Source organism: Camarhynchus parvulus, chromosome 1, assembly GCF_901933205.1.
Source record: "Camarhynchus parvulus chromosome 1, STF_HiC, whole genome shotgun sequence".
Lineage (NCBI taxonomy): Eukaryota > Metazoa > Chordata > Aves > Passeriformes > Thraupidae > Camarhynchus > Camarhynchus parvulus.
The window spans coordinates 48949672-48976675 of NC_044571.1; the positions used below are offsets into that span (position 1 = coordinate 48949672).

General features: G+C 37.7%; 1 protein-coding gene across 3 annotated transcripts in view; it reads right to left on the reverse strand.

Annotated features, from left to right (window-relative positions):
* SCEL (sciellin) overlaps positions 1-23449 on the reverse strand; it is a 68955-nt gene extending 45506 nt beyond the window's left edge. For 2 of the 3 annotated variants that reach the window (XM_030951471.1, XM_030951454.1), the window contains exons 1-2: positions 1914-2037; positions 1535-1839 (exon numbers count right to left, since the gene is read on the reverse strand). The gene's annotated coding sequence lies outside the window, so the exon portion shown is untranslated. Of the gene's footprint in view, positions 1-1534; positions 1840-1913; positions 2038-23333 lie in introns of those variants that run through there. The other variant, XM_030951463.1, reaches the window with a different exon arrangement.
* Positions 23450-27004: the final 3555 nt, after the last annotated feature.

The window sequence follows — 27004 nt, forward strand, 5'->3', positions numbered from 1 at the left end:
TAGACAAGCACCCATAATTGTGTGAGGTAAAATCTTTCTGGTCTGGAAGTCAATAGCAATTTTACTGTTGTCCACATCCATCCTTTCTCCCCTCAGATAACAGTGCTGTGACTGGGCTGTCAGATCTGCCTACCTACACTTACACTCAAATAAGAATTTCCTGATTGCAGATAAAGGCTGTTTTGCAAATCACTATCACAGCCAGAACCATTCAAGGCTGTACAATCCTTTATAAACCTAAACTAGTTATTACAGACAAGAATATGATCTCTTCAAACAGCCTTAAAAGACCCTTCTGTCAAGAGCAGATCTCTATGTATAACTGATGCTCTAATTTCTTCCCTACACAATTCCAACAGTAACATGATTCTGTTTGTTTGGCAATTAGCTAGTCTTTTTGTCCTTTTGCTGAAAACTACATTTAAAAATTGGTACATTTATTTTACAGATTAATTAAACAATCACAAAAATGTGTTCCTAGACAGATTTTCAGGAGCTACACATCAGAGCAATAGCCCTATAATACATTTGTGAACTTTTGAAAATAACACATTGTGTTTAAATAAATATTTTACTCTCCCATTTTGTCCACAGAACTAATAACACAGAAAACAGAAATAACGTGTATTTGTGTGAGAAAGAAAACAAGCAAGATAGGACTAGAGACCACGTGAATGTATGACAGCAATCATTCACGTATTTGTAGCTGAAAGAGCTCTCAAAACTGGTTTTTCAAGATGTGGGCGGAGGAGATTCTGTTTTGAAAGAAGCTGTGGAACTGTCACTAATGTAAAATCAACTAAATCACAATCCAAATTTGTATGTATTTTCAAATTAGAAATACTCATTCAGTTTTAAACATAGTTGGTTTTTTTAAATAGAGTGTAGAAAAGGGGGTGATAATTTTAATTTTCTTTATTCAGCTCTGTCATTCAATTCACTAGATTTTTGATGAAGAACACTTCCTGTTTATACATGTGTTCAGGTCATTGTACAGATAAGCCTTGCATTTAAGTAGCATGGGTATTTTTGCAAAGGTGAAAATTAAAGGGAACTGTTGTTTTGGGCTTGTTTTTTTCCCCCCAAAATAATAAAAATAATTCAAGAAAATTATAAAAGAGTAAATACTCAATAATTTTAGACAAAAAATCCAAATAAAGAAAAAAGCTAAACAATAAAATGAATCAAAGAGCAAAAATGACATTAAAACAGCCTTTCATGAAAAGTGGTCTGAACAGTAAATTTATCAGAGAATTATCACTAGAATAAAATACAATTAGCAATATAATATAAATAATGAAATAATTAAAATGGTATGGACAGAAGTCAGAAAGTTCCCAGGAATCTGAGCGCCAAAACTGTATAAATTTCAGAGCTGCATTTTCATAGTCAAGTTCTCCATACTTCTTGAAAATCAGATCCTTTGAAATGGCATCCTAAACTGAACAGTAAGAAATCACAGAGCAACTGAAAATGTAGGAATTTCCCTACATGGTAGGAAACAGTATAAAACCAGAACAGTTAACATCCTTACCTAGGTATGGCAGAAGTTCGTGTCCTAGTGTGGCTCAGTGTGGTTAGTCAGCCTGGAAGGGAGGCACAATCAAAGCAGACTGAGAGCTGAACTGTTCTTCCCCATCCAGCTGTCTGAAAAGTCAAGAGGTTTCTCCTTCAGAGGCTGAGTCACTTAAGGAGGAGGTGGGAGGTGTGGAAAAGGGTGGCACCTTGTAGAAATACCAGATCAATTAAGAGTACGGGTGAGTTGTTGTCCTTCTGTGCTTGCTGTTCTTTTCAAGTGCAGTAGGGTTGGGTTTCACAAAATGAACTGCCTTCACAGACCTTGAAAAGAGAAAACCAAGCAATTACCATTTGGAAAAATATGCTAGAGTAATTTGGATTTTCCACAGACATACGTGTTGCAGGGCTATAGGGCTGCCTCTCAGCCAGAGTTGCAGGTATTTACAGGGATGAACATGAAGTAACATCACATTTCACCAAAGAGAAGTTCTGCAGAAGTGTTACGTGGGGATCACACGCTGGGATCTGATCTGCATTAGGTATTTGCACCGTTTGGGTATGTGGGCAGAGGCAAAAGATCTGGGGGGAAATCCCTCCCACATGAGATCTTGTTGCATGTGGCTCTTATCTCTGCACATTTGCATTTCTCCTTCTGTACTGCCAGCAATAAACAAAGGAGGGAAGAACTTGTGTTCACTTTTTTTTTCTTTCTTTAAAACGGCTGCAAATAGGTTTGTAGGCTAAGAACTACCTTATAGTTAGTAAATACAGCAGTATGAAATCAGTACTTTTCTTATAGGAATACTGTATACAACTCCATGCTTCTCTTTAAGATACAGAGGCTGGTTTTAATGTATCTTATACAAGCCCATGTTATTTTATATTTGGGCAATTTTTGTAGTGACATATGTGAGAGGTCATTTAGCAAGATGCTAGCCAATCTTTAGTCCTATTATCTTTTGTGAAAATTAAGAACTTCTTTGACCACAAAAAAGCAAACTGACATGAATTAACTTAGTAATGTCCTGTATTTTTGTCCATGGTTTCCTTTTCATAGGCTTGGTACTTAAGTAGTATGAAGCTATTCTCCAAAAATTGATTCTATTTGATAAAAGACAGCTGATGAAGCAGAGCAGCAGACAAGAAAATAACACATATTATACAAATGGCAAAAACTATTAACTACCACAAATCTCAGAATTAATGAATGCAAGCGCGCACACATTTCTAAATTTTGTACATCTCAAGTTCTGTGTCTCTTAAAATCAAAAATACTTACAGCAGTCCTGGAATTTTCAGGTACTATGTGTTTATCTTTTTACAGTCAAGAAGAAACTTTTGTGAATACATATTTTTACAAACACATTGAGAATTTAGTTGCCTCCCATATGAAACAGATATCTTTCCCCATAAGAAAAGAGCAATTAGCATTAAATGGGAATTTGCTTTAAAAAGTCTACATACACTTTAATTTGAAACTGACATCTAGCTTTTATACACTTTTCTTTCAAAACTCAGGTGCTACGTGATATGAATTTGTTATCAGTTTCCATTCAACCAGACAAACCCCACTTGTAAATCAGAGATATGCCTAACCTGTCTCACAGCACTACCTTCTTTAGCCAAAGTGTTTGGGAAATACAAATAGAGATGCAAACAATACAGTCTGGAAAAGTTAAATTTATATTTTCCTGTATGAATGGCCTTCGAACACAGAGAAGAAACTTTGGGGCAGAGCAGGCCAGTTCTGCTACTCCAAATAAGCCCAAGGCTTATTCTAAGGCAGTCCTTGCTAAGTCTTTGGTGTCTGGTGCAGCAGAGTAGACAGCCTATAGGAAGATGCATACATATGAAATTCCAACAATGGTGCTGACCTCAGCCTAGGAATGAAGCAGGCCAGCTGTCTTTTAGTGACTGGACTGTGACTACCAGTATATTCATTGGATGGTGAATTTTTGGTGTTAGTTATGCTGATTACTTAATATTTCAAAGCTGTAAAAATAATTCAACCGTTTTTTAGACTGAAATAAATCTGACTTACTTATAAACAGTCTGTCTCATTTCTGTATTGTAACCACATGCAAGCATTGTTCCTAGAGAATAAAGAATATATGATGCAGTGCTGTATATCAGGAATTGAACAGTTTCACTAGTGAAAATGACACATAAGTATTTTCCATGAAAAACTTCCCATGCTCTGAAGAAATTCAGCTTTCAGAAATTCAGAGGAACTCAAACTTTGCCTTTGGATCTCAGTATAACATGCAACACTTACAAATCCAGTCATGCCCAGAGTGTGGGAACTGTTCTGCAGTCACGTTTCATTTTTCTTTTAATTCTCTAGTGTAAGGTCCATATTAAATTTAAGGAAGGATAGAAGTGAAATACAGCAAAATGTAATTTCTCAGACTATTTCAGAACTTGAATTATATCTTTACTACCTTTCTTGCTCTTAAGAAAACATCCAAGTTGAAGCACAGGCAGATGGTATTCTAGACACAGATTTTTCCATAGTGTCTGAAAAGAGCAATGCAAAAAATACAAATAAGCTTGTATTGACAACTGATGACTGTTAACTGAGTGTGTAATTTACCTAATCATTGCACTGGGCATGTACTACTATTGATTTATATATTTCAACTATTTTTTTCTTTTTCTTTTTAGTTCAACCAGTGAGGTGCTTTGGTGCAAACAGTAACTTGTTTCATATCTATCTATCAATAATCTACTCGCTGGAACTTAAGTAAATACTCTGCTTTTGCTTTTCATTCTCTCAAGAAGAAAAGAGGAAGTTCTCTGAAAAGTAGATACAAACATAACTGGCAACATCCTAGGCTTATATAACCCCATCAAAATCATTCTGATAGCTTGATTTAGGAGAGTGTGTGGCCTGTCCTAATTTATGACAGAAAACAAGAAATATCTTAGAATTCCTCCCTACAATAAATCCTGTTTATCCTTTATCAGTAACCAGCAATTGGGACACATTAGTGATCAGTAATGAGAGGCCACTATCTCTTGCACCTTAGATCTTCGACACAGTTTGGAGGGCATTTCAAGCAGGCTCATTTTAAATACCTCATCTACAATGAAGGCTTATTTGCCATCCAAGGAATTCTCACAATGCCTGCTAAGAAACTGCCAGTAGGGGATGTTGACTTTTAAAACAGAGTAGCACTGGCAGAAAACTGAACAGAAGTATTTCACAAGTGCCATAATTTAGTTTTGAATGGCTTATTCAGTGTCATTAAAGTCAAAAGCTTATAGCACCCTATAAGCAGTGGCAATACATTACCATACATCCCTACTCTCACAGTTTTCTGAACAAGATGATTGTGTTCAGTGTTCTTAGCTTCAGCTTATTCACTTTTCTAAAAATTCTATGTCCCTAGATTTCTAGTAAAATACATTTTTCTCTACATTATTTTCTTGTCATTTTTTGTTGGTTTTCCATTTTTCAGTACAAAACCTACTGCAAAACATTGTGTTACCTCCACATCATTGTTAAGGTTTATAAGACAGCATAATGAAAATAGCATAGTGTAGCCTAGCTCCATTGAGCTTTTATGTAGATTCACAACACAGAGCTGGGAATGAGCAGTGACTCAGAAGAAAATTTTTAGACAAATATGGTTCTGTGACTCCTCACAAAAAGGGAAGAGTACTTTACTGAATATATTTTTTCTTACACTCAGTCCTCCAGAAGAAAAGTCCTGTAATACTTCAGACTTTCCAAGTAGGATAGGTTAACTGTGGTGTTATGGGTTATGAGATTCTATAACTGGTATGTCCAAAAGATCTGAAGACAGCCTAGCAAATAATGTTCAAAATTTTTAGTTTAAAGATAGGGTAAAGCAGCTACATTTAAGCTATTAAATGAAACATACCAAAGCCCATTATCTGCCCTGAGGACAAGGAGCACAGCATGTTCTGTACCCATATCACTAAAGTTGCTTTTCAAAAAGAACTGTGTGGCCTCATCCACACTCCTACGGAAAGCAGTCCAGAGCTTGTAACAGGGAGATCTGTCCATGCCTAAGTCTTTTTTCAGAGACAGATAATTGTCATGAACAATACTGTGTCAAGGACTGTGTGTGATAATAGTACGGACAAACAGAGGATATTGCTCAGGTCCAGATCCTATTCCTATTAAGTTAACTACTATGGTCCTATTAATTGGCCCTGATTTCTCCAAATTTAATTGTGTTCAATAGAGCTCATGTCAAAAGATGACTGAAACTAAACACTCTGAAACATATAGACAGGTGTAAGCAGTGGATGGTGCAAGGCAGCATTTAACAAACTAACACAGCTGGTTAATGTAATCTTTACTGGAGATGTGGGCTGCACATCTGTGCCACCTGCACATTTTTCTTGCTTAAGCTTAGTGTAAGCTCACCTAGGTACATAGACAGCAGTTCCAACAGGTTAAGTCAAAAGGGAAGGGGTCACTCATGCAAAAAACCCAGTGCAGCAAATAGAAAAGGAATTTATGCTCATGCATAGGGTGACACCTTCCTCTTGAAGGTGACTAACACAAGGCCTGCTCCTCCCTAAATTCCCAGTCCAGCCCTACATAAAATAAGCTGATGGTTCAGACCTGTGCTACGTCTTTTTACAGAGTTACTTTTCACTCTGGTCAAAATAATTAATCAAGGGAATATATTGCCTATGGGTACACCCTTACCAAGAGGTATGTGTGACTCAACCAGATTATGAATGTCTCTATGAATCCTAGCAGCATTCATGGCTGCAACACAGGGAAGAGGGAGAAATAAGTATGACTTTTCTCCATGGGCAGGCTATTCTAACATTATATATTCCCCCTGAGGATTCTGGTCCTTGTGCTCCTTGATAGACATCTAAAATAAAATATACTAATGATCTAATGTAAGATGGAGAGCCTTTTTCTTTGTGGGCTTCCTTGCTCCTACTAGGATATGGGTTTTAAAGGTAAATAAGCAATGTCCTTGGCTGCCTTGCAAAGGGCAAACACTGACAGTGCCAACTACCTCCAGTACTTTGTAACAACTTTGTTCCTTCCTTCATGCTCATAAATTAGAATCTTCTCACTAATTCATGTGTAAGGCTCATGCTGTTACAATCCAATGATTAAGAGGCGCCTCTGCACAGGTTTAGGTGCAGATGAGACCATATGCCCAAATCAATATTACAGATTTATTTGAACAATGAGTGTGAGGTAGAGAGACAGAAATAAATAGAAAAGAGGTGAGGGGGACAAGGGGGATGGGGGGGAAAGAAGAAAGAGAGAGAGAGAGATAGAGAGACATGGGGGTCCCAGGCTTGTTCAAAACTTTTCACCATTTATACATCTCTTATTAATTAGTATTCTTTATTGCTTAAGCAATTCTCTCCACTCTAAAGCTAATTAGTCTGCATGCTCAGTCTTTCTTTTCTTTTGAGTTAGTGGGTTTCATGGGCCAGTGAGTTATGACTTGGCTGTCATGATCTCCCTTGTGAATTTTGTTTATTAGTCTTTTCTTATCTTGGGAGTTATGCCAAATGTCCTTGTATCCTGTAGACTCTGCATTCTTTGTGTCCACAATCAGTGATACATTTTTCTTCCCAAGATTTTCTAACCTCCCCCTAGGCCTGAGATTGCTGAAGTGTGTCAAGCCCTAAACTTCAGCAAGTTCTACAGACAAGTAAATTATCCTCCAACACACAGACAGCAGTACCACCTTTATACAGCCCAAGTTCCAGGTAACCACAGAGACATATCTGGGGGGCCTTGGTGGCCATTGGTGGTCTCAGATGCCATCTGTCCCATAATTGGGGTGATCCTTGTTTGACCAGTGATATGTGTATGAGCCATTGTTTCTTTTCACACAGTTTGCCATGGTGAACATTTTTGTCGAGATCCATTAACCAGAATGTGCTGACCAGATCTCACCTTTACCAGGACTGGAATTAGGGCCTTCCTGTCTCAAATTCATCCCTTCTCTGCCCACTGTGGTGGCTTAATTTATGGCTAGTTCCTTCTGTGTCCTAGCAGTGTTTGAGAGAGGCAGCTGTGCTCTTTAACTCTTTAACACACACTTAACTCTCTCAAAGAACAGGACAAGAAAGCAATAGCTCACCAATTGGAAGGGTCACTTAGCATATGACTAAACCCAAGTTCAAATCATTCCTCCTTTTGATAACAGCTTATTTTTACCAGCAGACTACATAACCACTGAGTTATAATTTTTTGTGTAAGGGAACACAATTGCCTGGGTTTTTTTACCTCCTGAAAGTTTAAATATTCACTGGAGAAAGAATAATGCTACAGCCCTTTTACTATGGCATACAAATATTGGCCTCACTACTGTCAAAATGAATATTTAGATAATATGTATGGAATTACTTTTTTTTTCTTTTAATGTTGTAATTTCTCAGCACTATCATTTGAATTATTAAAATAGGTAGACATAAGAATTATTTTTAATATGGTGGAGCAACAGCTGCTGTGCAGAGGCAGAAGACCTTATAAATACTTTCACTAAATTAAGTTACTGTCAAAGGGAGAACAGCATTTCACAAAGTCTGGTATGAAATACCATAATGCACCAGAGATAATGTTGTGTTTTCCGGATTAACTTTTGCCAGCCAAGCTATTTCCTTTAGTTATTGTAGGTTGCTGGTCCTGGGGAAGACCTTTCAACTGGATAAATTAAGGCATGCAATCTTTTTTTGACCACACCTTTCTGAATACAGGAAGGAGCACTGTCAGAGCTTTTTCATATGCATTTTTTGAATGCTAAGAAAACCTTAGTCACAATACAGACGTATTTGCAGCCCATTGTTCTCCCAAAGGGTGTGGCAAAGTTCATAAACTAAAGGAGGAAGAAAAAATGTCATAAATATTATGCAAAATGTCTCAAACTTTTCACATCTTCTAGTTGCCCCAGAAAATGTCTGAGCAGTCTCTTCTGTTCATAGCAGGCGCCAGCACATTTCATGGAGGTACACAGTCTTCAATGTTATTGGGCCTGATTTTCTTACAATTGGAATAGGTCCAGACTCTGCATATAAGTAAAATATATTTCAGAAGTCCCCAAAAGCCTAGTCCATAGTATGCTAAACGTGAGTATTTTGATCTTGCACCACTGCCATTACTGCCTTAGATAAAGAACATAGTTACTAGATTTATCAGTTACTGATAAGATCAGTTATTTGAGGAAAATTGTGCTGAAAATCTGGCTAAATCCAATGACATCTGTCTGGCACTAGATGAATGGATGTAACCAGTTTTGTAGTTTATGTCATTGATAAATAGCTTATTTGTTAATTTGTTACCAGTTTCTGAATTAACAAAGAACATTCACATAGGTGGCTAAAGAATCAGATTGTGACCTACAGTAGTACAGGGAGTGTGAGAATTAGGATTAGATGGGCTTTTTTCATTAAAAAGTGACTTTGTAATATCTCTATCAAATCCCCACTGTGAGAGCTCTGGGAAAGAACAAACAGTGCAGATCTCAGGAAAAGCCATCTCTAAAATATGTTAGAAGAGGCAAAGTTAAAAAGAGAAAAGTTTTTTGCTGCTCCTTGTCTGAAATTTTCTTATAGCATTTAATTGGTCATGGGCACTGTAAATACATAGGAGACAACCCCCACAGGCTGTTCTTTTTTATGATGCAGATAAGGAGATGTATCTGCCCCAAAGAATGATATCTATGTGGGGAAGCTCACATTACACTTGTCTGATAGACTGGTTCTCTTCTCCTTGCCCTGGTATTGTGTTCTGATTTTCTGCTAGGGCTAAACAGCCTTCCCTTGTAATTCCTTCTTTTATTATTTGGATCAAATTAGATGACTGAGAAATTGATTGTCATTTGAAAGCCTACATGGAAATTCCATACCAATCAAAACCACCCAATGAACAAATATCCCACCTATTTAATGAAATCTTCCTTTGATGTACATTCCATACTGGTGTTATCAGCTCACTTAACTGCTGTACATGATAGCCAATTGCTACAGATGGTGATCCTGCTCTCTATCCACATAAAAACTGAATATGGACATGGAAGAAAGGAAGGTTCCTGGAAGATGCTGGCTGTGGTATAATTAGCACAGAACAGCTTATTGTAAAAGAGTTGTTAGAAAATGTGTTCTAAAATCAATAACTGCAAAAATAAGACACAGACCAAACATGTGAATTGGAAAGGATAGACTTGAACTTTAAAAGGTTCAGAGAAGAAAAAAAAAAGATGATTGAAGATGCATAATTACTTCTCCCCACACTGAGCAAGTGCATCAGCTAAGACTGTGGTGAAAGGAGGTGTAAGTGTAAAAACATCACAAACAGGATGAGAAAGGTGTATTTCAATTCTGCCCAGTACAAGAGCTATTTGGCATCAACAGAGAAGAGAAAAGAAAAAGGAAAAGGAAAAGGAAAAGGAAAAAGAAAAAGAAAAAGAAAAAGAAAAAGAAAAAGAAAAAGAAAAAGAAAAAGAAAAAGAAAAAGAAAAAGAAAAAGAAAAAGAAAAAGAAAAAAAAAAAAAAAAAGAAAAAGAAAAAACAGAGAGGTGTTTCTTTCTGTATGTAGGATGTAGGCTCTCCTTGCTGCAGGAAGATGTATCTCCAATAGTTTATTAAATAGTTTATTTATTCTCATGCCTGCCTGTACTTGTGCATGTGTGTGTGTGTGTGTATGCCAGTATGTACTTATACAGGCATGTGTGTGTACCCATATGTGTCAAATAGCTGAATGAGACACAAGCTTGAGGAAGAGAAAAGCAGTGATGGTTACTAAATAAACAGAAATTCCATTGGGCTAAAGAGGAGCCTGAGAAGGAAATTGATAGAGACTCTAAGGACACTTAGGGAAAGCAACTTAAATGCTCTCCCTGTTCTTCCACTCTTTTCTGAACTCCGGAATTTTGCTTTTGGCAGCTGTTGGAGACAGAATACAGGGCTGACCAAGGAGTGCCACTGTCACGTTATGCCCCTCTGGTGAAAATTTGTACAATACACATAACTTAAATTGCATTAAAATTATTTCCTAATTCTTTGATGATAATGCAAACAATTAGCAATACAATCAAAGTGATACCATTTTTCTGTGGAATGTTGATTCGTCAGGTATTAAAGTAAATCTTAGTGAAGGGCTTGTCATTCAGCCCCTCAACTGAGAGTTATAGAGCATTGTCACTTTAATTCTTCAGACTGCCTTCTCTGTTTACATGACAAATGTGGAAAGTATGCAAATATGTAAACATGGAGAGAATTTTACTTTGTTCATACATGTTTAAGACCCTTTCCTAACTAATAAATACCTTTGCAATCTAGTAAAAATTTTTCACCTGTTCAAATAACAGAAAAAATAGCAAAGCAGATTTATCTGGTTCATCTGCAGGAGTAAAATTTAAAATGGTATCACAGAAATGGCATCAGCCCTCCACATTCCCCTTCCCTGTAAAATAATTCAGCAGGCTTTTTGTTCTCCCTTATCCACAGAATTAGAAGGTTTGGTAGCATTTCCAAGCATCTTCCAAGGAATAAACTTCAGGTGCAGATTTCAATCACAAACTATGTGAAGGAAAGGAGAATACATTTCCCTAATCAACACATCTGCAAACAGGGCCTTATGAGCTGGGAAGCTGAAGGAATAACTGAGTTTTTTTCTTGCCTTTTCAAAAAACTTGTCCTTTGATATAAACTGGCCAATAGACTGGTATCAAAGTCAGTACATTTTAAATATCAATTTTTCCTTCGCTTTTATTTTGAGTCAATTATATTCTTCTAAAAATTGTTTTCCAAATTGTGAGTACTTTGGAAAGAATGTTGGCAGAAAAAAGAACTTTCACATGAGTTTTAATGTTCAGTACATGAAAAAGAATTGAAGGTTTTTTAATTTGTTTTTGTTGCTGCTGCTAAATGAAATTAAAACAAGGCTGGGCTTTGAAATTGGATGATTTTTAAATAATTTGGGTGATATTACAAGGGAAAGAATCAAAACAGAATTATTATAATTAACTGGATGTAATCACAGAGGCCCAGATAAGTTCCTCAGGTTCCAGATCCTGCCACAGTGCAGTAAGAGCATAATGTGAAGAACCCAGTAATTTCAGGTGTAGGCTTCTCTGGATCTCTCTCTTCATTAGCTCATCTTCCCTGGATCTCTCAGGCTATTAGCCTGGGAGAGCTAAATGCCAATTAATGTCTAAGAATTTGAATTCTACTCAATGAAGGAGACACCAGAGCAGTGACAGCAATTTTCAAACACTTGTTTCCTCAGAGCTGGGCGAGACTTTCCATCACAGGCCCTATTTAGCAAAAAAAAGCTAGGCTACATCAAAAGCTAGGCTCCTATCTCTAAATTTATCTCTCAAGACACCCCTAATGTAATCTCACACAAAAGCAGATTAAAGTAGGTCAGAGGCTTGGGCTCTGAAAGTTACTATTTCTCTCCACTGTTTTGAAAGGAAGCCTAAAAATGACAAGTCAGATTTAGGTACCTATACATGTCAAATGAATTCCATGTAGTGGCAGAATTTCAAAGTTTTCTTTTTCTCTTGCAGAAAGCAATGACTTCTTGTCATATTAAAAGGAAAAGGAAACAAGGATGCAGGGGTTTTTTTCTCTCTGTCTGGACAAAATTCAAGCGTATTCTGCAGCCTCAACAGTACTGCATCTATGAAAACGTGCTCCCCTACTCACTGTAGCCCTTCACACAAAAAGTGTGTCTAGAAAACTATAATCTGGCCATGTAGGAGTCTGACACACAAAGAAATTGTAAGATGAGAGAATAGAGAGGAGAGAAAAACAAATAAACAAAAAAGTGCTTTCCTGACAGTTTCATCCCTTCCACTCACCAGTACTAAGGAAATATTACTTTTATTCTTAGAAAGAATATGTCATATTTCTCTGCATTTGACTCCTCTAGCTATAGCAACAGTAAAACTTGAATTTTGGTGTTTAACTGCTTTACTTGTTGGTGTCTATATTCACTGTGTTCACATCCCTGACCTCCAGATAAAACAGTATAAATGAATTTTGGCACCTTCTATGAATTTGTGAATAGGACCTCATAGCATTGTACATAATCACAATCTTTGAATTCTAAATTTTTTCTTAGTTTTCTTAATATAACTTTGAAATAAGCAATTCTGCCCCAGAATATATGAGACTTCTAAACTCACAGTGCTGAACTCATTTTAGGTTGAAGCAGAAAGCTCCAAGCCAGTGAGCTTTGTTGTAACTTAATTATATGGCCAAGCTGGGTGTGTGAAAATATCCAGTGCGCACTGGAGAATAAATTGCTGGGTTTGGTTTTTCTTGATTTACAAGTTGCTATAAGTGGTGCATGTTCCCAGGGAGTGGTGAAAAGCAGGGGTGTGTTAAACAGGTTTAAGAACATTTTAAAGAAACACTGTCAGGTTTGAAACATAGTAGATTTGGTGTACATCCTCCCTCCTTCCAAATAACATTTTCTGTTTCTGTGGTTACAAACAGCTGAGCTGCACACTGACTCTCTGTTTAAGCAATACTACAAAATCTAGTGTAGCGGTTTTGTGTCACACTGTTGCTCTCCTTTTTTCTTTATTTTTGCCATCAGCGGGGAAACGAAACTGCCAGAATTGCTGTTCTCTGCACTCCTTGGAGAGCTCAATGCACATGCCTTTGAATTGAGCCAGTAAAATCTTGTGGTTTTTTTCTGCAAAAAATAGCTGTGGTGAGGACAAGCAGCTTCTGGATCAAACAATTTATCTGCTCAGAGTTGTACAATAGTTATTTGATAGTGTTGCTGGGGCCACCACTTCAAGGTCTGAAACTCCCCAGTATAAAGTCTGGGCTGCAAGTTCCCAGGAACCTTGGAAAAGTCACGTGACTTTTGAACCTAAATCTTTTTTGTTTGTCAGAAGTTTTGCATGGAGAATGGACATAATTTTAAATCTTTTATACACATAGCACTGATTTTGAGCCTTGGAGACCTAGTGGGTATTCCCTTCTTGTGGATGTCCTACTGGAACTAAGGAAAATTCCAATTGAATTGAAAATAAACTTTCTCAAACAGATTTCACAAGAGATGTCTGGAATATCCATTTCAATAGCTTGTTTAGTGTAGGAGAATAGAATCAGCTGAGCAGAGTGTATATACAAAATTCTGTACATACAAAAAGCCATTTGCCATAACTGCAAACAACACTGAAGTCTTTGTTTGGAAGGATTCAATGTTATTCTCTGGGCAACATTTAGAAACCACTTTTTCTTCCCAAAGCTGGTAAATCTGCTAATTTTATTTCTCTCTCCTGTGGCATTATGCTATAGTACTTACAGTGTTGTTCAAAATTGTGTAAAATAAAAATATTCAATACCAGAAGGTCCAGGAGAATCATAGAATATCCTGAGCTGGAAGGGACACACAGGATCATTGAGTCCAGCTCCTGGCCCTGCATGGGACATCCTCAAGAACCACACCCCATGACTGAGATCATTGTCCAAACACTCCTTGAACTCTGGCAGGTTTTGTGTCATGACCTCTTCCCAGGAAACCTGTTCAGTATTTAGTTATTTGAGTCAATACATCTTTTAAAGTCCCCCTTCCAAAGGTAATAAGGGAGCACCATGACATGTTCACAAATCATTGTTTGCCACAACAACATTTAGTCCATGAAAAGGGGAGAGTGGAGCTGTGACTTGCAAGTGCCACTGTTGGGAAGACACGGAGCAGAGGGAGACTGAAATTTGGAAGCAGGTATCAAAGTAGCTGAGGAGGATTTGAAATAAGAATGAAGGAAAAATATGTCAAAGGAAAAATGGAAGTGAGCAAGAAAGGATCTCAAAGGTCAAAGATCAGTCTGATTTCAAGTACCGACAATTCAAATCCTCCACAGCAATGTTCATGAAGAGTTTCAAGAACAGTATCCTTGTAAATAAAGATTAATGTCTTCTTCTACTTTAAGCAATGGTAGAAATGTTTGTGTAAAAAATAGAAAATTCTTTGCCCGGAAATTGTACACTTTAGAAAAACTGCAATCAAATGAAGAGAGACAGGATGAGCAGTGGTGTTGCATGAGAACTATGTCATGAACAATGCATGGTATGTCAGCTATTCCATCCCCATGGCTGGTGTTTGGGACAGATTAATATCTGAATTAGGCTGCAGAAGGAGAAAATAAAGGCAAACAGGGAGGATGAGAAAAGAGGGTTGATGAGTTGCAAGCAAGGGAACCAAGTGATTTGAAGACAATGCTGCAAACAAGCAATACTCAGAAGTTTGGGCATGAGGGCAAGGGCATTTATAGCCTCTCAATACAATTTTTTCTCAGGGTTTTGCAAGGTCAGCCTCCTAAACAGCCAAAGGTATCACTGCAGGGACTGCATGTTCAGGAAACACCACAGAGATTGTCATGAACCAGTATCTCTATAATTTATCTAACTGTACAGTGCAGTGATCCAGTAAATGGGTGTTGACAATAGGTTTTGCAGTGAACACCAAGGGTGTGGTTTCTTTATCAGTTTAAACTGATCTAGTACCACATTCCCACCAAAAGTAACAGTTGTGCCTCGCCTGTCCTGCCTTTGGCTGTGCTCTCCAACTAGATTGCCTTGGTCAGATCACCAAATACCAAGATTTAATGCACTGCAAGTCTCATAATCAAAAGGAATGAAGCAAAACATGAGGGGAAAAAATATTCCAGATAGACCAAGTCCATTCCATTGCCAGAGTGTGTTTGGGTGGTTTACATCAGTCAGGAGACCAGCTCTTTCAAGTTAGCACCTTAATTTAGGAACAATTGGAACCAAAAAAAACCTCAAAACCAATATTTTAACCTCTCTCTAAATTCAGTCTTATTGTTATAAGTGATTGTTATTAGTAATTTTCCTGCCCTAACAGCTACAGTGTTTTTAATACAAGAGGTGTCCCACAGGATTTCAATTGAAAGGATTTTCTAACACTTAGAAGGAACCATCTATGGCCTTTCTGAGGGTATCCAAAGTTTCTTGAAGTACTGCATTAGCTTTTCTTTCATCTACAAATCACACTTTGTTCAGATCTTTACATACAAATGTATGGGAGGGGTTAGTAAAAATATAATTTGGTATATATGGGTAATTTGCCAATTATTGCCAATTCATGTCCTTTTCCATATGGAGCATCTTTGTCTGATATCAGCACTTTTTTCATATAAATGGTCTTTGATACCTTTCAGGCACTGCTGGGAAGGGTAAAATTTGAGGATGGGATTTGAATGACAGGAACTATTATCACTTGAGTTTTAAAAGAAGCTGTCTGACCTGCAAAGTAGTCAAAAGTGCTGCAGTACTTTAGTCATCACTGCACTGGACTCACTCCAGGGACCCATATCATTTTTGTACTGGGTAATCCAGAACTGGACACAGTACTCCAGATGTGGCCTCACCAATGTTGAAGAGAAGAAGGATCCTCTTCCTCATCCTGCTGGCAATGCTCTTACTAATGCAGCCCAGGAAGCTGCTGCCCTTTTTGCCATGAAGGCTGTGTTGGCAGCTCATGGTCATCTGGTTTTCCATTTCCTGAAAACTTTTACTCCAAGGACCTTTTAAGCAAAGCAACTTTCCAGCCAGTGTGTCCCCAGCATGTACTGGTGCTTGGGGTTATTCGTCCACAGATATAAGGGCTTGTCTTTACCATTGCTGAAGATGAGATTTCTCTCTGCCCTCCTCTCCAGCTTGTTTCAGTCCCTCTGAATGGCAGCACAACCACTGGCACACCAGCAAGTCTGCCCAGTTTGTACCAGCTGTGAACCTGCTGCAGGTGCACTGGGCCCCTTTGTCCTGATCACTCATAAATATGGAGAGCAGTATCAGCCCCTGCACTAAGCCCTGGCACACAGCACTAGGGCCTTTACCAGATTAGATTCAACCTTCTAAAGCACTTGTGACCATCCTGCTTCTTGTGATGAAAGCCAATTTCTCTTCTCCCTAAGCAGCATGTACACCATATAAATTGCTACCACCCCAGAGGGAAGACCAAGCCAGAATTAATAACTTGGAAAAGAAGCCCATGCTTTTTCTCTTTAATTTTATAGATCTTCTTTTCATGTGACAGGATTAACCTGCTTCCTTCCTCATTTTGTCCCATTCTTGCCACATCCCATCTCTGACAACCATGCAGAAAAAAATTAAGGGCTTCCTTAAACTCTTCATTTAATAACAAACAAGAAGGAAGGAGGTAATCACTCATACATTGGCAACTCTATAATTATAAAGTCAATGAAATGTAAACCATCTTCACTACTGCCTTTTAAATAATTTCTTGTAATTACTAAAATGTACTGATTTCTTTTCATTCTTCTGTTATGATAGAAATTACTATTAAAAAGTTTGCAAAAAGAAAGAATATTAGAAGCCCAAAATCCAAAATTCACATGCAGGAAGATATTTAAATGTAAGCATAAATTTGTATTAGAAGCAAAGGAGATGAACATAATAAATAGGCATATTTTATTGCAGTCTCTCCACTGAGGTATTTAATCACTTGCAGTTTTGTGTAAGTACTAGGGAAGTAGTTCCATTGTGAACATCCAAGTTGATCTGAGTACAGATGTACTGTATCTCATTAGCAGTAGTACTAGGGAAGGAAAAATAAACAACTGCTTTGATTTATCAAGAAGGTACAGAATATGCATTCAGGTCAATATATGACCACACACTAAAAGCGGACTTCATAGATAGTATGCAGATGAGTGCACTACTTTATGTGTTTTAATTCCACAGTAAATTTAATGGATGCATAATATAAATATTAGTTTACTGAGCTTAAATATGGTCATGTACAAAATTAAAGTTCCACATGACAAGCTTTCTCTACAGTGCTCCTGAAAAGTGTGCCACCATACAATTGGAAGAAGTCTCAATTCTGGCCCCTGGGCCGTTCATGCAGTCTCTGATCCCAAGGTGGCCACATGTCCCTTCTATTACTTTCTCATCAATTTGTAGTTAATGGAGTGGTCCTAAGTCAATACCTTGAGGAAATGGTGGCGAACACCCACCTGCCTCCAGTTCCAGTTGGGTAGAGTTCACAATAAGGCTCCTGCAAGCCAGATGTAAGACATTCAACGCCCTCAGTAATTTTGCACTGACCACTCCTGGGTGACTGCACAAAGGGAAAGGGAATTTCAGGTGCCTCCATAATTAGGGATCTCTGGCTCCATGCATTATTTAAGGCAGGCAGAGATGGCCTGACTCAGGTTCGAGTGTAAAGTGGCAGACAAGTCACTGGTGTGGTGAGGTCACATATCCTCTGGTTATGTCTGACCTCCCTCAAACTTCTTTAATTTTATTGTTGAGACCTTCGAAAGCTCTACCCATAAATTCAGGGAGAAAGCTGAGATTAAGACCGAGAAAAATGCAAATTCTGAAATTGTCACAAAGCAGCACCAAACACAAGGGATTAAATTATTCCCTTGTAACAGACACAACAAAATGTCTGCTCTCCTCTCTCAATGGATAGTGATTTTCAGTAAACATACCTCGACATATCTAGGTGTGAATTTTTATAGGTCTTGGACTGGGATGTGCCCCAGCTATTGTAGCCCCTGCCTCCTAGCCCCATGCAGTGCCTTCAAGTCACAGCAGCCATTCCATTTTGTTACACTGAAGCTTCAAAGAAGGATCAGACTTGAGAGCTTCTGCTGTTTCAGAATCATTCAGTGCAATAGACAGAAAAATCTGTGAAGGGTTTATTCATTATTTCTGGCACCACAAGATGAATTTTCAGGAGGCTGCTCAAGCTGTATGGACAAATGTATTACTTTAATATTAATATTAGAGGAAGAGCAGTGCCCTCACATCTGACTGCAGGTCCTTGCACCTTCCTCTGAAGCTTCTCCCTCCAGGCTCCATCAGAAACAAATTACTGTCCTGGATGGTGGGTAGGTCTAATCTAATGTGTCCATGCCTCTCTAAGGGAAAACATTAAAAGCAGAAGTGCGCTTCATCCTACCACCCTTTGCAACAGAAAAGAGCGATTCAAACCAAGATATTGCCATTGAAAAGTTACAAATATTGAAGCAGGGTTACGCCTCATTTTTAAGTGTGATAATTTATTTAATTGATTTAATTTTCTGCACTCTCTCTCAAAAAAAACCCAAATAATATTTTCATCCAAATACTCATTAGTTCAAAGATCACAGGACAGGACTATATAGACAAGTCTGAAGAGGAGACATAGTGCTAATTTAATTTAATCATCTATTAAGTATTTACATAAATACAGTCCTCTAAGGAAATAAGCTTTTATTTTGCCAAGAGCAGTTCCTTGAAGGATGATATGGCAAGAAACTCTAAACATATTATTACAAAAGAGTATTTAGGAGTAAAAGTACTAATTTTAATTATATTGGATAATAGTGAGGCTTCCCATTCTTTCAAAAATTAATTTATTCTGCTTGCACCATTTGATAGTTGCTTTCAGACACAGGCAGTAGGTTTTTCTCCTGTAACAAAGTTGTGTGTTCCATCCCCTTGGAAAGACACACCCTCTCTGAAATAATACAAGACTCAGATAGTCTTCACCTGACTGGGCAACTGTAGAGAATAAAACAGTCCCTCACCGTACTATGATCCAAGACAAGAACAGCTGCTTCCAGAGGGGTGAGACTTCCTCACAGACCCCACATACAGACCCTGCCCTCTTCAAGGGCTGCCTTCTCTACTTTAGGTACATCCACAGCAATCCCTTCCCTAGTTTACATTTCCTGCCAGATCATTTAAGGACTCAAACCAAAGCAAACCTATGCTTCAATGCAGGAAACTTTCTTTCAGGAATGAGGAGCTCAGGTAGCAACAGCATAATACAATAGTACTGTTCGCTTTCACCTCCTCATGCATTCTACATTAAAAGCATTATTTAATTAATATTATTTCACAAATAAGGAGAATTTGACTGTAAATTAGTTTTGATTTTGCTATTTGAGCAAGAGGGTTGCATAACAGCAACTGGTGTTAACTGGAACGATTCTGTAGCTCAGAGTTCATAGCAATGTTCACATGGTAAAAAAGATACAGTATTTTAACAAGGAGGTTCTGCTAGAAAAATGCTGACCTATACAGTCCTATGCACTTAGTCTTCTGAAAGATTAAACAACTTGTTCTGTAAAATGAAATCTAAATCTAAAACTGGAACTGTGAAAAAACCTCAGCCTGCCTGTTGCCTCTACCCAGAAAAATGTAAATTCTGTAGGAAGATCACTGTATTTGGAGTTCCCTAATGGCATATATATATGCCTCTGTAGAGGTATCTGCATGTCTTGAAGCAAATAGCTTGGTGTCTGCCTCACATCTGAACTGGGAGAGGAGTATCCAGATGACCTAAAAGGAGTTTGGTGCAGTACAGGTTTTCAGGGTGGCTTAATGCAGCAGTCAGTGCTGGGCACATAATACACCAGAGGAGATGCAGAAGCTTTATTATAAAACAAATGTTATCACAGCTGGTGTAGTATGAAGAGGTCTCTCTTGTTTTATTCAGAGTTTATGACATGTTGTTTCCTTTGCGATTGGTACCCTGCTTTTACCCAGGAAAAGGCCACAGCTGTGCTGCCTCCTACCTGTTAAACCAGAGCTTACTAAGCTCTCCTAAACCAAGGACATGGCAGGTTCTTAGTCTGGGCATTAACTCATCCATATTTTGCACACACTCAAAGCAAAAGCGCAAGGGAAAAGCAGGAGCTCAAGCTGTTTTTCTAAAGAAAATATTCAAACTACGAATTGTTGAACAGGAGGTTCCATCTTCCCACACATCAGACACCAGGAGAAATAACCATCCTGTGTTTTTCAGATGGTGCCTGTGGTACAGCTAGGAGTTATTTAGCTATTTTGCTTTTTATAACCATATATATAATAAAATTTTTGTCTTAGAACCTGAAAATTATTTAAAACATCACTTTTCCTGTCTGTGTATGCTCGCATCTGTCCATAAGCCTCCTGCTACATTTGACAAGGTAAATCCACAAGTTGTGTCTTCAGCTCTTTTTAAACTCCTGAAAAAAATACAGATTTCATAGCCTATCACAAAATCTCTTTTTTTCATCCTGCAACACCATCAAGTTTTTGAATCCTCCATTTGTGTTACTAAAAAGTTATGATTGTTATAAATTGTGAAAGGTGCTTTACACCCTGAACTTATGGGGAAGGACTATCCAGATGAGTCCAGCTCAGAGCTTCCAGCTGTCTTTCTAGTCTGCATCCTGAGCATGCACTTTTGCCTGTGAGCATAATGAATGTCTCTCAATTACTGTGGTCCTTTTTATTCACATGCATTCATTTGTCTTCAGTTAACAAGAGAACTACCACCAAGAAATGCATCCACAAGAGGGATTCTGAGAGTTAAACCAAATAACTGACACTCCTGTTTCTGCACAGATCATGCAGCAAAGACCATATAGACACTTGACAGATTTTATCCCGGGAACAGGTGCATTTCATAAAAGTGATATTTAATTTTACACTTGCTTGTTTGTACTGCAGATTCCCTGAAAACAGAGAGCGACACCGAACTGCCGTTCTGGGTTCTAGAACATACGCATAGCTTGCTGCAATGTGCACTTTGAGCACTAGGTGGAAACAGAGCAATAAAAATAAGACCCGTTATCAACCCTTCAGCACAACAAATGGAAGGGCTTTTCTCAACATGACAGATCCCAGAAGAGGGGAATGGCAGCTAAAATCCACTTCATTTGGTTTGGGGGGCTTCTGTCATACTCTCTTTTTTCACAAGAATAAAATAAATTATTATCCTTAGTCTTCTTAAATTTGGTTTTTAATTTTCTTGCTTTAAATTTTGGGATACCATTATTCAGAGTGCTCAGTTACATTTCTGTTGGCTATTCTTCAAATTTTTCCATGGAAATTAGACACATAGCAATCTTTCCTCTACTGCTATTGCAGTTTTGCAAAATTTTATGTTGAATATATACTGCTGCTTTTGTCTGCTCCCATTTCCTTGTTAAAGATTCTAAGCAAACAAAATAGTGAAAATAGAAATGTAATGCTTTCCTTTCACTTGCTTATGCAACAAGAAAATCAGAGCTAGAACAGTTACCCTAATTTTGCTCCTTTTATCAGACAGTTCTGGGAGACTCTATCATAATGTTTTTTGGGTTTTTTTTTAATCTCAGGAAAGAGAACTGGAACAATATTTAGCTTTGGATGGCAGCCATATTTTATATATTATGTTGCTTGTGGAAAACTTGGCTACAGAAAAGTCCATATGCAACTGCAGCAAAAGCTCACAGAAATGAGGAGGAATGATGTGGCATTACACTGGAAACCACGAAGCAGAAGTGAGACACACCACAGCAGTTCTGGTCCAAGCATTCATGGTCAGGATGGGACACCCAGGCCTTCTCATGTTACTTCCAAGATCAATGGTGTAAGACCATCCATTTGAAAGGATATAGTCATAATTTATGTGCCCTTTCACTCTGTCTGCAGAGCTTGAAATGTCTGCGTTAAGCTGGTACAACAGCAAGGGACATCTCTAGTTTTATTTGGAGTTCATGACATGCTGTTTCATTTGACTGCTACCCTCTTTCATTTTCACTTCTTCCAAATTCTTTGGTTTGTTTTTTTTTTTCTTTAGCTAAAACATTGGTGATTACCAATAAGCTGCTCAATTTCATTATGCATGTTTGCCCAAGTTCTGCATCTATGCCCACCTTTTAACCAAGAAGAGGCCAGACAACTCATATCTCAAGCCAATTTATGAAGTGAAGCAGATTTCAACTGCCTGAGGTGACTCAGTCAATCAGTTCAGATGCCAGAGCAAGTACTCATACTGATGGAATTCAAATCAAAAGCTGAACTGAACTTGAAACCTGTTGAAGCTTGGGGGTAACTAAGACTATTGTTCCAGATCCAAGAAAATATCTTCTATCTACTGGGTAAATATATTTAATAAGTTAGATTCAATTCTTTCAACCACATTTTCTAAAATCTGTAGGAGCAAATGCTAAGCTAAACTCTAAGAGCTAATATCAGATAGGTGCATAAACCTACTGTCCACAATCCTGAAGGAAGTTTGAGCATCATGTGTATAAGGAAGGTTGGATAGGTCAATATATAAATGCAGTTATAAAGTAAAACCTTAGGTTGTGGAAAGGTTGTGAGGAATTCAGTGCCAGTTGCCATGTAATTAAACCTGACAGTGGAATACTGCATATTTCCTCAAAGATTTTTGAAAATAGTTTAAAAAATAAATAAATTCCATAGGACAAATAGTGTCTAGCTTAGTCCTTTATCCCTCATGAGGTGGTCATCCCAATCCTTATAATTATGTTTATCTTTTAGAGAAGACACACATTAAATAGCATGAAAATCTCCTTGCAATATAGTAAAAGAGTGTCACTCATCCTTCACTTACAACTGAAAGGTGATGAATTCCTAAATAAAGTACAGGAATTGTTAAACACATCTTTAAGAGGTTCCTGTATACATTCGCTAACATCTCTGCTTGAAATAGTGTCAGAAGATCCTGGCATGCCTTCAATTTATCCTATTTTTCCAACTCTGCTAAGTATTTAGAGACTGGATTTTGTATCAGTGGGACTTTTTAGTAGTCTAGCTACATGACTGAACAGTTTCATGATGGCAACTTAAAGAATTCATGTATTGGTTCTGAAATAAGAAGGAAAAAAGTACTTTTCAGGACAGTCAGAGCCCACATTACAGATAGCAGGAGTATAGGGGAAATTCTACATGTAAATTAAACAGAGATTATATGGAAAACACTGCAAGTCAAGCACAGATGTTCTTTTTTTAATTTCAAATTCATTCCCATTTCAAGTTCTTCAGGTAAGCTTATTGCTACAAGACAGACTTACCAATTTTGGCACTGAAGACTGTAGCTCAGGAGAGCTTTCCAGATGCAGAAACTTCCACTGCTCACAAAGGTTATGAAGACTTGACCACTGAATAGAAGATGCCTGATGTGTTTCCAATTACTTCCAACAGCTAAAATCCCTTTTCCACCAAGATTCAAGTTTTCAGGCTAAAGCAGACTGGAAGTTTACCTCTGCTGTTATCTGCTTTTGCTGGCTGGCAGTTGCTGTTGGTGACTGGAAGTGTTACTAGGAGTGGTTTTGGCTCTGAATAGGAGAGCTGTGAGTCAACATGTGGGATAAATCCAGACATGCCCAGCTTTCCTCCTGCTCTGTAAACACAGGGATCTGATACAGAAATCTGACTTTGAAGCACTTCAGATGCATTAAGTGTATCTCTGCCTTTCTGACACATAAAGACTGGCTTCATACTCAGCCCAACAGTCATGTGGCACAGGTTCTTTTTTGCGGCACTTGAAATTGCAATGACTTCCCTGCCTGCAAGGTCAAGCATAAGTGATAAGCATCAAAAGTAAGATCCTGGCTGCTGTAAAGCCAAGAGAAAAATCCCATTGATCTCAATAGAATAATGGCAGTGCCTCAAGACACTGCAGATCACTTTGCAGGAGACTTCCCACAGAACCCATTTTTTTCCTCTCCATTGTACTGTTCTGGCCCCTTCTTTAAATCTTCTCCATCTGGAGCCAGTATCTTATACCAGAAAACTCCTCGTGACAAATTTCCCTGTCCTGTTTCTTCAAACAGGCTGCTTTTATATTCTTGTTTGTTTTGATCAAGTGAAAGTCCAGCTAATACTGTTGTTTGGAATATTTACGTATTAATTTTTTATATTCTGGGTGAGCAGCTGGTTAAAGCAAGAGTCATTCAGCTGAGTTCTTTAGAGTACTCTTTAGAGTATGTCTTTATGCTACACATCAGGAGGATAGCAATTGCTTTCCTGGGTTTAATATCCCACATACCACACAAGTCTTGGCAGTGTAGAATGTCTTCTACAGGCAGACTGGATTTTAAGCAGGTGACCAGCAGTAAGATATATTTATTCATAGAAGCTACTAATCGACACAGTAAAAATGAAATTTCATATATGGAACATTAAATAAATATAAATATATTCAATAGACAAACTGCTACTGTGCTTTTGCAGGGGAGGACATCAGGAATTTGTGTTTCAAATGTTTAGAAATAAGGTGGTCATAGATGGAAACAAATATACATGGCTATATTCTTTGCAGTCTCTGCCTAATCCTGCTATCTCAAATAAGCAGAACTAACAGATATAAACACAGTTTTCAAAATGTTTATTAAGAAAATTCAAGGAGAAAAGAAGACAGAAAGAAATAAGAAGATTGACTCCAGTGAAGTCAGGATTCCTCCGTAAGTGGCTACTTATATCACCTACTTATCCCCTTATGAATCTGTGTATTTTTGTCCCTAAAATATTTTAGGATTAAAAAGAACCCTTTGATCTTTACTCTGACATCCTGTAAAGGCCATTGGCATCCTGTAAACTGTGAACTGCTCTGAATTTTGTTTATATTAGAATGCATTTTTATAAGGTGAAGTGGATAATATAATTTATCAGCCACTGTAGTATATATTTATTACAGATAGCAGAAAACTGGATCCTTGCAGTGACGCTAAATGTGCAACCCAGGTATTTGCAGAATCCATATACAGGGCATAAAAAAATTTGCTCATTACTCAAATTAGACTATCAAACTGGCAGGGCATGAAAGAATTCTCAAATGGTTCTCAAATAATTTTCCACCATCCTTTAACACTGTAAAATTTATTTGCTGTTGGATCTTTGAGTAAACAGCTATAGGTTAATCTCTCCCTTAGTCAACAAAAAGTTTGACAGCACTTGATTAAAATGTAAGCATCTTAGATGTAGAGCTGCTTGTAAGGCATATTTAGAAGCAGAAGACTTACCTAAAGCAAAAAGTAGTTTATCTATGTGGCTTGCTTAGCTTTTGGATGCTGGTCTCCCTCTTGGTAACTAAAATAACTGAAAGCAATTAGTTATGAGCTCTGCATACACAAGTGTGCACATGCATAAGCATACTCGTGTTTAATTGTCTCTACATCAAATTTCTCTTAGGAGTCTTGGCTATCATAAACTGTAATGGTATCATACAACCAAATAGACCAGTATCTGACAATACTCAGTGAGCAGCACTGAAAATACCACTTATATAATAATACATTAGGTTGATACAACCCTTTCCTATTGAACTAGTTCATAACTGAAATTTTTTTAGAATATTTAGCATACGCCATCATAAAATCACAGTGAATCATTAAGTAGCAGCGCAAAGAGCATTTTAATATGACAAGAGTGTATTTAATGTCAGTTAACAATAAGCGTAACTCTAAAAATATACACTGTCTGTGTTTCTTGGATAGCAATTCAGGATATGTTAATTTTATAATGTCAGTCCTCTGTCACCCCATCAGAACCTTTGATTCAGTGCCCTGTGCAAAGTGGCACAAGTTCAAGAGCATATCAAGGAGTGGAGAGCTTAAAGCACACTCAGTCACTTACAAGTATTATCATGCACTCAGAATAATTGATACTAAAAAAAAGCCAGGGGCTATCAAGCAACATTTTAATCTTAATTCAGAGTAACTACAATGTATTAAGCCCCTCTCTGCAGTTTCTAACTGGAGATCCTTAAAAAATCCTTAAAAATATTTTCCTTTCCAGCTGAAATTACAGGAACTACTGAGGAATTCTCATTAACTGGTGTTTCCTCAAAGTACAGGAAATCACAACAGATTTTCAGTTACAAATAGACACAACTCCTTTTTTATTGTTTTATTTAGATTAATTCATTTAGATGGTTTTTAGACAAACAATCCAAAACCAAGCTGAATTTTGACTGATAGCATATCTTCTCATAGCTGTGCTTTAAATAGAAGCCTATTTGGCACATGAAAAAGGAAAACTTGTCTTACTACACACAATATATAGAAGTGTAACTTGTATTTTAAGAATTCCGTTCATAGCATTTTGTGTTAACCTACTGTACTGTACCTTCTATCACTCTAGAGAAGACAAATAATAAAAATGCGTGTTGTATATAAATTGAAATTGACTGCTTTTGGTCTTGAGTAAAGAAATCACAAAATCATGCCATCCATTACAATGCAGTATGGACACATGAAACTTTAGGAGAAAAAAATTGAAAACTCCCAGAGGTGCAATTGTTTCATTCATAGAAGGTAGCTCAGCAAATCTGTTCTTCAGAACTGAAATGACACATCCTAAACTATTCCAAGACATCGAGGATGAATGCCAGTCTTATAGACGGCAAGAAATTCTTGTAAAATCTGCTGTGAACAAATCCAGGCCTGGTAGCTAAACCAGAAGGAAATATAACATAATTACTCCCAGTGCTCTCACGGGGCCTTGCTCAGAGCCATAACAATGAGGAGTAAAGCTGTGCATCACTCTTCTCATTAATTAACCTGTTTCTTTCTACAGGTGCAACATAAGAAAAAATTAAATTATGGAGACATGAACTGTCACCAGGTCTCTGAGCTTCGTTGTGCAGAGGGGCTCCATGGGAAAAGCCCCTTATTCACCAAGTAGCAGGGAGCAATTCCTGTCTCCTGCTGTGCCAGAGGAGAGCACGCAGGCGAGCGGACAA